This window comes from Pongo pygmaeus, chromosome 20 (assembly GCF_028885625.2).
Source record: "Pongo pygmaeus isolate AG05252 chromosome 20, NHGRI_mPonPyg2-v2.0_pri, whole genome shotgun sequence".
Taxonomy (NCBI): domain Eukaryota; kingdom Metazoa; phylum Chordata; class Mammalia; order Primates; family Hominidae; genus Pongo; species Pongo pygmaeus.
The window spans coordinates 31,993,066-32,001,574 of NC_072393.2; positions in this window are offsets into that span (position 1 = coordinate 31,993,066).

The window sequence follows — 8,509 nt, forward strand, 5'->3', positions numbered from 1 at the left end:
AGAGATGTGAGCATGACTTTTGATAGGGCAGTTTTGAAACACTCTTTTTCTAATATCTGCAAGTGGACAATTCGGCACTTTGAGGCCTGTGCTGGAAAGGAAATATCTTCACACATCAAGTAGACAGAAGCATTGTCTGAAACTTTTTTGGTGTGTGCATTCAACCCACAGAGTTGAACATTCCTTTTGACAGAGAATTTTTGAAACACTCTGTTTATAGAATGTGCAAGTGCATATTTGGACCGCTTCTAGGAATTCGTTGGAAACGGGTCACCCTCACACGAAAACAAGACAGAAGCATTCTCACAAACTTCTGTGTGATGTGAGCATTCAGCTCACAGAGCTGAACCTTTCTTTTGATAGAGGAATTTTGTAACACCCTTTTTCTAGAAACGGCAATTGGATATTTGGAGCGCTTTGAGGCCTGTGGTGGAAATTAAATATCTTCACATCAAAACTAGACAGAAGCATTCTCTGAAACTTCTTTGAGGTATGTGCATTCAACTCACAGAGTTGAACATTCCTTTAGACAGAGAAATTTTGAAACACCCTTTATTTAGAATCTGCAAGTGGAAATTTGCACCGCTTATAGGAATTCGTTGGAAACGGGACACCTTCACACGAAAACAAGACAGAAGCGTTCTCACAATCTTCTCTGTGTTAAGTGCATTCAAGTAACAGAGTTTAACGTTTCTTTTCATGGAGCAGTTTTGAAACACGCTTTTTGCATTATATGCAAGTGGTCATTTGGAAAGCTAAGAAGCCTGTGGTCGAAAAGGGAATAGCTTCACATATAACCTAGAAAGAAGCATTCTCAGAAACTACTTTGTGGTGGTTGCATTCAACTCACAGAGGGGAATATTCCTTTTGTTAGAGAAGCCATGAAACACTGTTTTTCTATCATCTGCATTTGGACATTTGGAGAGCTCTGAGGCCTATGCTTGGAAACGAAATAACTTCACAAAAATCCTACAGGGAAGCATTCTCAGAAACCACTTGGTGATGTGTGCATTCAACTCAGAGAATTGAACATTCCTTTTGTCAGAGCAATTTTGAAACACTCTTTTTGTAGAATCTGCATGTGGATATTTGGACCACTTATAGGCATTTGCTGGAAAAAGGATATCCTCACACAAAAACGAGACAGAAGTATTCTCGCAAACTCCTTTGTCATGTGTGCTCTCATCTCACAGATGTGAAACTTACTTTTGATAGAGCAGTTTTGAAACACTCTTTGTCGAGAATCTGCAAGGGGACACTTGAAGCGATTTCAGTCCTGTGCTGGAAAGGAAATATCTTCACATAACAAGTAGACAGAAGCATTCTCTGAAACTTCTTTGTGGTGTGTGCATTCAACTCACGGAGTTGAACATTCCTTTTGACACGGAAATTTTGAAACACTCTTTCTATAGAATGTGCAAGGGGATATTCGGACGGCTTCTAGGAATTCGTTGGAAACGGGACACCCTCACACAAAAACAAGACAGAAGCAGTCTCACAAACTTCTGTGTGATGTGAGCATTCAGCTCACAGAGCTGAACCTTTCTTTTGATAGAGCAATTTTGAAACACTCTTTTTCTAGAATCGGCAAGTGGACATTTGGAGCGCTTTGAGGCGTGTGGTGGAAAGGAAATATGTTCACGTCAAAACTAGACAGAATCATTCTCACAAACTTCTCTGTGATAAGTGCATTCAACTCACGGAGTTTAATGTTTCCCTTCATGGAGCAGTTAGGAAACACAATTTTTGCAGTACATGCAAGTGGTCATTCGGAAAGCTATGAGGCCTGTGTTCGAAAAGAAAATATCTTCACATATAGCATAGAAAGAATCATTCTCCGAAACTGCCTTGTGTTGGTTGCATTCAACTCACAGAGGTGAATAATCCTTTTGTTAGAGCAGCCAAGAAACTCTGTTTTTGTATAATCTGCAATTGGACGTTTGGAGAGCTCTGAGGCCTCTTGTGGGAAGGGAAATTTCTTCTCAAAACACCTAGGGAGAAGCATTCTCGGAAACCACTTTGAGATGTGTGCATTCAACTCACGGAGTTGAACATTCCTTTTGACAGAGAAATTTTGAAACACTCTTTTTACAGAATGTGCAAGTGGATATTCGGACGGCTTCCAGGAATTCGTTGGAAACGGGACACCCTCACACAAAACCAGACAGAAGCATTCTCACAAACTTCTGTGTGATGTGAGCATTCAGCTCAAAGAGCTGAACACTTCCTTTGATAGAGCAATTTTGAAACACTCTTTTTCTAGAATCGGTAAGTGGACATTTGGAGCGCTTTGTGGCCTGTGGTGGAAAGGAAATATCTTCACGTCAAAACTAGACAGAAGCATTCTCTCAATCTTCTTTGTGGTGTGTGCATTCAACTCACAGATTTGAACATTCCTTTAGACAGAGAAATTTTGAAACACTCTTTTTGTTGAATCGGCAAGTGGAAATTTGGACCCCTTCTAGAAATTCGTTGGAAATGGGACACCCTCATACGAAAACTAGACAGAAGCATTCTGACAAACTTCTCTGTGATAAGTGCATTCAACTCACAGAGTTTAACGTTTCTTTTCATGGAGCAGTATTGAAACGCACTTTTTGAAGTCTATGCAAGTGGTCATTCCGAAAGCTATGAGGCCTGTGTTTGAAAAGACAATATCTTCACATATAACATAGAAAGAAGCATTCTCGCAAACAACTTTGTGTTGGTTGCATTCAACTCACAGAGGGGAATATTCCTTTTGTTAGAGCAGCCATGAAACAGTGTTTTTGTATAATCTGCAAGTGGACATTTGGAGCGCTTTGAGGCCTGTGCTGGAAAGGAAATATCTTCACATAACAAGTTGACAGAAGCATTCTCTGAAAGTACTTTTTGGTGTGTGCATTCAACTCACAGAGTTGAACATTCCTTTTGAGAGAGAAATTATGAAATTCTCTTTTTGTAGAATCTGCAGGTGGAAATTTTGACCGCTTTTAGGAATTCGTTGGAAACGAGACACCTTCACACGAAAACTAGACAGAAGCATTCTCACAAAATTCTCTGTGATAAGGGCATTCAACTCACAGAGTTTCAGGATTCTTTTCATGGAGCAGATTTGAAACACGCTTTTTGCTGTATATGCAAGTGGTCACACCGAAAGCTATGAGGCCTGTGGTCGAAAAGGCAATATCTGCACATCTAACCTAGAAAGAAGCATTCTCAAAAACTACTTTGTGTTGGTTGCATTCAACTCACAGAGGGGAATATTCCTTTTGTTAGAGAAGCCATGAAACACTGTTTTTGTATAATCTGCATTTGGACATTTGGAGAGCTCTGAGGCCTATGGTGGGAAACGACATATCTTCACAAAAATCCTACAGAGAAGCATTCTCTGACACCACTTTGCGATGTGTGCATTCATCTCACAGAGTTGAAAATTCCTTTTGTTAGAGCAGTTTTGAAACACTCTTTTTGTAGAATCTGCATGTGGATATTTGGACCACTTATACGAATTTGCTGGAAACGGTATATCTTTACAGAAAAACGAGACGGAACCATTCTCACAAACTCCTTTGTGATGTGTGCTCTCAACTCAGAGATGTGAGCATGACTTTTGATAGGGCAGTTTTGAAACACTCTTTTTCTAGTATCTGCAAGTGGACAATTCGGCGCTTTGAGGCCTGTGCTGGAAAGGAAATATCTTCACACATCAAGTAGACAGAAGCATTGTCTGAAACTTTTTTGGTGTGTGCATTCAACCCACAGAGTTGAACATTCCTTTTGACAGAGAATTTTTGAAACACTCTGTTTATAGAATGTGCAAGTGCATATTTGGACCGCTTCTAGGAATTCGTTGGAAACGGGACACCCTCACACGAAAACAAGACAGAAGCATTCTCACAAACTTCTGTGTGATGTGAGCATTCAGCTCACAGAGCTGAACCTTTCTTTTGATAGAGGAATTTTGTAACACCCTTTTTCTAGAAACGGCAATTGGATATTTGGAGTGCTTTGAGGCCTGTGGTGGAAATTAAATATCTTCACATCAAAACTAGACAGAAGCATTCTCTGAAACTTCTTTGAGGTATGTGCATTCAACTCACAGAGTTGAACATTCCTTTAGACAGAGAAATTTTGAAACACCCTTTATTTAGAATCTGCAAGTGGAAATTTGCACCGCTTATAGGAATTCGTTGGAAACGGGACACCTTCACACGGAAACAAGACAGAAGCGTTCTCACAATCTTCTCTGTGTTAAGTGCATTCAAGTAACAGAGTTTAACGTTTCTTTTCATGGAGCAGTTTTGAAACAAGCTTTTTGCATTATATGCAAGTGGTCATTCAGAAAGCTAAGAAGCCTGTGGTCGAAAAGGGAATAGCTTCACATATAACCTAGAAAGAAGCATTCTCAGAAACTACTTTGTGGTGGTTGCATTCAACTCACAGAGTGGAATATTCGTTTTGTTAGAGAAGCCATGAAACACTGTTTTTGTATAATCTGCATTTGGACATTTGGAGAGCTCTGAGGCCTATGGTGGGAAACGAAATAACTTCACAAAAATCCTACAGGGAAGCATTCTCAGAAACCACTTGGTGATGTGTGCATTCAACTCAGAAAATTGAACATTCCTTTTGTCAGAGCAATTTTGAAACACTCTTTTTGTAGAATCTGCATGTGGATATTTGGACCACTTATAGGCATTTGCTGGAAAAAGGATATCCTCACACAAAAACGAGACAGAAGTATTCTCGCAAACTCCTTTGTCATGTGTGCTCTCATCTCACAGACGTGAAACTTACTTTTGATAGAGCAGTTTTGAAACACTCTTTGTCGAGAATCTGCAAGGGGACACTTGAAGCGATTTCAGTCCTGTGCTGGAAAGGAAATATCTTCACATAACAAGTAGACAGAAGCATTCTCTGAAACTTCTTTGTGGTGTGTGCATTCAACTCACGGAGTTGAACATTCCTTTTGACACGGACATTTTGAAACTCTCTTTTTATAGAATGTGCAAGGGGCTATTCGGACGGCTTCTAGGAATTCGTTGGAAACGGGACACCCTCACACAAAAACAAGACAGAAGCAGTCTCAGAAACTTCTGTGTGATGTGAGCATTCAGCTCACAGAGCTGAACCTTTCTTTTGATAGAGCAATTTTGAAACACTCTTTTTCTAGAATCGGCAAGTGGACATTTGGAGCGCTTTGAGGCCTCTGGTGGAAAGGAAATATGTTCACGTCAAAACTAGACAGAATCATTCTCACAAACTTCTCTGTGATAAGTGCATTCAACTCACAGAGTTTAATGTTTCCTTTCATGGAGCAGTTTTGAAACACACTTTTTGCAGTACATGCAAGTGGTCATTCGGAAAGCTATGAGGCCTGTGTTCGAAAAGAAAATATCTTCACATATAGCATAGAAAGAATCATTCTCCGAAACTGCCTTGTGTTGGTTGCATTCAACTCACAGAGGTGAATAATCCTTTTGTTAGAGCAGCCAAGAAACTCTGTTTTTGTATAATCTGCAATTGGACGTTTGGAGAGCTCTGAGGCCTCTTGTGGGAAGGGAAATTTCTTCTCAAAACACCTAGAGAGAAGCATTCTCGGAAACCACTTTGAGATGTGTGCATTCAACTCACGGAGTTGAACATTCCTTTTGACAGAGAAATTTTGAAACACTCTTTTTACAGAATGTGCAAGTGGATATTCGGACGGCTTCCAGGAATTCGTTGGAAACGGGACACCCTCACACAAAAACAAGACAGAAGCATTCTCACAAACTTCTGTGTGATGTGAGCATTCAGCTCAAAGAGCTGAACACTTCCTTTGATAGAGCAATTTTGAAACACTCTTTGTCTAGAATCGGTAAGTGGACATTTGGAGCGCTTTGTGGCCTGTGGTGGAAAGGAAATATCTTCACGTCAAAACTAGACAGAAGCATTCTCTCAATCTTCTTTGTGGTGTGTGCATTCAACTCACAGATTTGAACATTCCTTTAGACAGAGAAATTTTGAAACACTCTTTTTGTTGAATCGGCAAGTGGAAATTTGGACCCCTTCTAGAAATTCGTTGGAAATGGGACACCCTCATACGAAAACTAGACAGAAGCATTCTGACAAACTTCTCTGTGATAAGTGCATTCAACTCACAGAGTTTAACGTTTCTTTTCATGGAGCAGTATTGAAACGCACTTTTTGAAGTCTATGCAAGTGGTCATTCCGAAAGCTATGAGGCCTGTGTTTGAAAAGACAATATCTTCACATATAACATAGAAAGAAGCATTCTCGCAAACAACTTTGTGTTGGTTGCATTCAACTCACAGAGGGGAATATTCCTTTTGTTAGAGCAGCCATGAAACAGTGTTTTTGTATAATCTGCAAGTGGACATTTGGAGCGCTTTGAGGCCTGTGCTTGAAAGGAAATATCTTCACATAACAAGTTGACAGAAGCATTCTCTGAAAGTACTTTTTGGTGTGTGCATTCAACTCACAGAGTTGAACATTCCTTTTGAGAGAGAAATTATGAAATTCTCTTTTGGTAGAATCTGCAGGTGGAAATTTTGACCGCTTTTAGGAATTCGTTGGAAACGAGACACCTTCACACGAAAACTAGACAGAAGCATTCTCACAAAATTCTCTGTGATGAGGGCATTCAACTCACAGAGTTTCAGGATTCTTTTCATGGAGCAGATTTGAAACACGCTTTTTGCTGTATATGCAAGTGGTCACAACGAAAGCTACGAGGCCTGTGGTCGAAAAGGCAATATCTGCACATCTAACCTAGAAAGAAGCATTCTCAAAAACTACTTTGTGTTGGTTGCATTCAACTCACAGAGGGGAATATTCCTTTTGTTAGAGAAGCCATGAAACACTGTTTTTGTATAATCTGCATTTGGACATTTGGAGAGCTCTGAGGCCTATGGTGGGAAACGACATATCTTCACAAAAATCCTACAGAGAAGCATTCTCAGACACCACTTTGCAATGTGTGCATTCATCTCACAGAGTTGAAAATTCCTTTTGTTAGAGCAGTTTTGAAACACTCTTTTTGTAGAATCTGCATGTGGATATTTGGACCACTTATACGAATTTGCTGGAAACGGTATATCTTTACAGAAAAACGAGACGGAACCATTCTCACAAACTCCTTTGTGATGTGTGCTCTCAACTCAGAGATGTGAGCATGACTTTTGATAGGGCTGTTTTGAAACACTCTTTTTCTAGTATCTGCAAGTGGACAATTCGGCGCTTTGAGGCCTGTGCTGGAAAGGAAATATCTTCACACATCAAGTAGACAGAAGCATTGTCTGAAACTTTTTTGGTGTGTGCATTCAACCCACAGAGTTGAACATTCCTTTTGACAGAGAATTTTTGAAACACTCTGTTTATAGAATGTGCAAGTGCATATTTGGACCGCTTCTAGGAATTCGTTGGAAACGGGACACCCTCACACGAAAACAAGACAGAAGCATTCTCACAAACTTCTGTGTGATGTGAGCATTCAGCTCACAGAGCTGAACCTTTCTTTTGATAGAGGAATTTTGTAACACCCTTTTTCTAGAAACGGCAATTGGATATTTGGAGTGCTTTGAGGCCTGTGGTGGAAATTAAATATCTTCACATCAAAACTAGACAGAAGCATTCTCTGAAACTTTTTGAGGTATGTGCATTCAAATCACAGAGTTGAACATTCCTTTAGACAGAGAAATTTTGAAACACCCTTTATTTAGAATCTGCAAGTGGAAATTTGCACCGCTTATAGGAATTCGTTGGAAACGGGACACCTTCACACGAAAACAAGACAGAAGCGTTCTCACAATCTTCTCTGTGTTAAGTGCATTCAAGTAACAGAGTTTAACGTTTCTTTTCATGGAGCAGTTTTGAAACAAGCTTTTTGCATTATATGCAAGTGGTCATTCAGAAAGCTAAGAAGCCTGTGGTCGAAAAGGGAATAGCTTCACATATAACCTAGAAAGAAGCATTCTCAGAAACTACTTTGTGGTGGTTGCATTCAACTCACAGAGTGGAATATTCCTTTTGTTAGAGAAGCCATGAAACACTGTTTTTGTATAATCTGCATTTGGACATTTGGAGAGCTCTGAGGCCTATGGTGGGAAACGAAATAACTTCACAAAAATCCTACAGGGAAGCATTCTCAGAAACCACTTGGTGATGTGTGCATTCAACTCAGAGAATTGAACATTCCTTTTGTCAGAGCAATTTTGAAACACTCTTTTTGTAGAATCTGCATGTGGATATTTGGACCACTTATAGGCATTTGCTGGAAAAAGGATATCCTCACACAAAAACGAGACAGAAGTATTCTCGCAAACTCCTTTGTCATGTGTGCTCTCATCTCACAGACGTGAAACTTACTTTTGATAGAGCAGTTTTGAAACACTCTTTGTCGAGAATCTGCAAGGGGACACTTGAAGCGATTTCAGTCCTGTGCTGGAAAGGAAATATCTTCACATAACAAGTAGACAGAAGCATTCTCTGAAACTTCTTTGTGGTGTGTGCATTCAACTCACGG